Source organism: Grampus griseus (genome assembly GCF_964374135.1).
Source record: "Grampus griseus genome assembly, chromosome: 4".
In the NCBI taxonomy this organism is placed as follows: domain Eukaryota; kingdom Metazoa; phylum Chordata; class Mammalia; order Artiodactyla; family Delphinidae; genus Grampus; species Grampus griseus.
In genome coordinates, this window is record NC_138997.1 from 35,350,085 (window position 1) to 35,354,698 (window position 4,614).

The following is a 4,614-nucleotide window of genomic DNA, read 5'->3' on the forward strand; positions in this document are numbered from 1 at the left end:
GTTTTGGTCTTTTGAAAACTAATTTACAAAGTTTAAGTTGATTTCATCTAATAGTAATCAGAATTTTAATGTTTGGACGCTTTTCCTAATTACCTTTTTTTCTTCAATACCATCTTTTGAGATTCTGGCAGGTCCTAATTTCATATAATACACAGAAATATATGAGGAACTGATTTTGTGAAAAAATGAAGAAAAAGAGAAACAGTTTTACAATAATTCCCAAGATTTTGTGGCTCATTGAAGGCTCTGCAAGGTTTGTACTAAAAATATTTAAGATGTATTTTTATTTTTAATTACACTTAAATTTTATATAATTCACATTTCCTTTTCTATTCTACATCAAAATGGAAACTTCAAACTCGCTAAATACAATGAAGGACTATATCTAGTGGTATTTCATAATGAATCTCATGCGATATAAGAAACATTGCTCAAACATTCCAGCCTATACATTACTACTGTTTTCTGAGAAATACCTCACATTCCAATGCCAAACATTTCAGCACAAGGAAATTAGAGATGAACACATGTTGCAAGGATAAAAGCATCTTTGGGATTTGAGGCAGAGAATTGGGAGAATGTACCCATAAGTAGCAACAATAATAGATGGACCAAACTTAAACTTTTGGTGTTTCTATCTTTTTATTTTGAACAGAACATAGCTTAACCTTCAAATGAAAGGAAAATGGATTATGTGATCAAGGTCTTTTTCTTTTTCTCTTTTAGTATCTGGAAATCTGTTTAAGGAAAGTTATACTATAGATTCTGTAACATGTAAGTAAATTTCATCTGAAGGTATTTCTACAATAAATTTCTCCCTCTTTCCCATCAACTAACTTCTTCTAATACAAAGAATCAAAATTAAATGTAGAATATATATGCAACATTTACTTGATGTAAGTATATATCAGAGTCAAAAATGCCTGCTTTCCAGGGACTTTCCTGATGGTCCAGCGGTTAAGACTCTTGCATTTTCATTGCAGGGGGTACGGGTTTGACTAATATCTGGAATGCCACATGGTGCAGCCAAAAAGAAAAAAAGGTCTGCTTTCCAAAACATCATTATATTGAATATTGTAACTTGGAGTCCTCTCCATACTTTAGTTCTACTAGAGTATCTGTGAATCGCCAGCATTTATGGATTTACCTAGACCCTATTATGTTAGCAGAGAATGACACGAGAAGGTGGAGAGTCCGTTATAGTCATCTTCTAACTCATTTTGAAACAGATTGTTTATTCTTTTGATTAAGTTATACCTGTTCCAGCTTGTCAAGTGGCAAATTTCAACAGGCTAGGAGAAAGCCTTTAGTGAAACTTCAGTAAAATAACTGAGGCCCAAAATGTACTGACAACTTTCCTCTTTTCACAATAAACTTGGTTTGGCTCTTAACACACTTGTCTAAAATTAGCAGTTGGATGAATTTTGGCATTGACCATTGTGAGAAATAAGTACTACTTCTCTTTTTTGCGAGGTACTTCCTGGATATTATGCTAACTCTAAACCCACTTCTCAAAGGTTTAATGGGAAAATCCATCTTAGCCATCAACCGTGCTGCTTGTAAGGGTCACACCAGAATCAGAGAGGCTTACATTGTTTTCAGGTAAATACAGAAAGACTCCCAATTGTCAACTGTCATGGTACCCTGTGGTCCTAAACTAGGACCTTGAAGACCGATGGCTCTCTCCTCTGCAGGGTACAGAAATCCTGACTGTGGCGGTGAGCCACCCTCCCTGGACCCACCCTAAAGCCTTCTTCTGAGCCCTTGCTATCACGCTGGGGCTCTGCCATGGGACTGCTGAGGCTCACCAGCCTCTCTCCTATTCCCTTTGAGAATATTCCCATGCTTGCTTCAGAAACAGTCTTCCCCACCCCTGCCCCCATGCCACCATTCTCACTTGCCAGAAATCTACACTTCTTAATGGAAATGAGGGTTAGAAAGAGTGGGGGAATCAGACCAAAGAAAAGGGTTAAAACTGGCCCTCAATACCTTCTCAACACCAACCTGGCTAGTGAGTAAATGGCCAGTAAGTATTTTACAGTGGGGAAGGGGAGCAATTAAGAGCCTCCTCTCCCAGGCTGGGTGATAGATTTACCTCCTTGGACAATTCTATGTGTGTGACATCATTATCCCCATTTCAAAGATGAGATAACTATAGACCAGGGAAGTTCACCAAACACGTAAAATCACATGGCTACTTAGAAGTCAAGCTCAGGATTTGAACCCATGTTTGCTGACCTCACTATCATACAGCCTCAGTGGAATTCTTGGAGAGTTGAACCATCACCCTACCATCACTCTACTTTTACCCAAGCTTTCCTTTATGTTTAAACAATATTCCAAAATCAGCCAATGAAAATCTCTGATGGCAATTGAAGCTATTCAATCTGGGATTATTTTAAAGTAGAATAAAATGCTACAATGCGGATGCCCAATTATTCCACCTAAAACAGTCCAACCAGGCCTGGCTCCAAATCACCATAGTCTAAAGTTTCCTGAAATTGGGAATTCCCTGGTGGTCCAGTGTTTACAACTCTTTGCTTTCACTGCCAAGGGTGCAGGTTCAATCCCTAGTTGGGGAACTAAGGTCCCACAAGCCACATAGATAGATAGACAGAGAGATAGATGATAGATAAACAGATAGGTAAAGTTTCTTGAAATTAAAATACTGAGCCTGAAAATATTGGAGTAGTCATAATCTACACTGGACATCAAATCCTTCCCCCAAATAGATAGGAGTTTCCACTTGACCTGAGAGCCAATCTGACCACTTGAGTTCTTTGGTTTTGGGGGGTTTTTTGGTCTAGGGATGACTAGGTCAACCTCAGAATTGGGGAGATGTGCCTTTTACTTTTATAGTCGTCCCTATAATTACAGGCACCCTAGAACTGCAAAAAGAGCACTGGTCAATGTAATTCAAATTAGCTGTTCTGAAATCTCAGTTTTTTCATCTATAAAAGGATCAAATTAGATTACATAGGCTCCTAGATTATCTCCAGTTCCAGTTAAATAGATGTTTTTAAATCAACACATGGAAAACCTAGCATCTTCTCTACCCCATCTGTGTTCCCTAACAGAATGACACTTTTAACGAGTGTCTAAGCCAGAATCCTGGAGCTATACCTGCCTCCTCTTCCCTCACCTTATCTCTCACCTCACCAACATCCTAATCCCCAGCACACACATTCAATATCAATCATCATTCCCACATTTATACTTCCAGCCCAAATCTTCCCTCTGAGCACCAGACAGATATCCAGTGCCCTCTTGATATCTCTGCCCATATGGCCAATAGGCATTTCAAGGTGGCATTGCCGAAAGTGAGCTTTTAATGTTCTCCCAAACCTGTTCCAAACCCCATTAATTAGTTGCTCAGGCCAAAAAGATTCGTGTCATCCTCAATTCCTCTCTCTCACTCCCATATCCATCATGAAAACAATTCTGTTTGCTCCACTTTGAAAATATATCCAGAATTCTGTCACCTCTTTTCATCCCCACTGCTACCCCCAATCCATCTCCCTCACCTCTTGTTCCCCTTTCTGCTACTCCAAACACAGCAGCCAGATTGACTCTTTGAAATATGAGATCATGTCATGCTTCAGCTCAAAATCCTTCATTAACTTATCTAAAAGCTAAAGTCCTTACCATGACCTACAAGGCCATATGTTGTCCAGTCTTCTTACCTGCTACTTTACTACCTTATTAGTCAGGGTTCTCCAGAGAAACATAACCAGTAGGAGGTTTTATATACATACATACTGGCAGACAGACAGAGAGAAAGAGACAGATGTATTTCAAGGAATTGAGAAATCGGCTTATATGATTGTGGAGGCTATAAAATTTGAAATTTGTAGAGGAAGCTGGCAGGCTGGAAACTCTTGGGCAGAAGTTTATACTGCAGTCTTGAGGCAGAATTTCTTCTTACTCAGGGTGTCTTAGTTCAGGCTGCTGTAACAGAATGCCAAAGACCAGGTGGCTTATGAACAACAGAAAATTATTCTTCACACTTCTGGAGGCTGGAAGTCCAAGATTAAGACACCAGCAGATTCAGTGTCTGGTGAGAGCCTGCTTCCTGGTTCACAATCAGCCAGTCTATCTTCTCGGTGTGTTGTCACAGGACAGAAGGGACAGGGGAGCTCTCTGAGGTCTCTTTTTTTTTTTTTTTAATTTATTTATTTTTGGCTACGTTGGGTCTTCGTTGCTGCGTGCAAGCTTTCTCTAGTTGCAGCAAGTGAGGGCTGCTCTTTGTTGCGGTGCACAGGCTTCTTATTGCAGTGGCTTCTCTTGTTGCAGAGCATGGGCTCCAGGCGCACGGGCTTCAGTATTTGCAGCACGTGGGCTCAGTAGTTGTGGTTTGTGGGCTTAGTTGCTCCGAGGCACGTGGGATCTTCACGGACCAGGGCTCGAACCCGTGTCCTCTGCACTGGCAGGCAGATTCTTAACCACGGTGCCACCAGGGAAGTCCCGTGAGGTCTCTTTTATAAGATACTAATTTCCTTCATGAGGGCTTCCAAAGGCCCTTCCAAAGGCCCCAAGTTATGATGGCCAATGTCAACTTCAATATTAGTTGTTTTGAAACGGCTGGTATAGAACTGCAATTGTGTTAGAGTGATA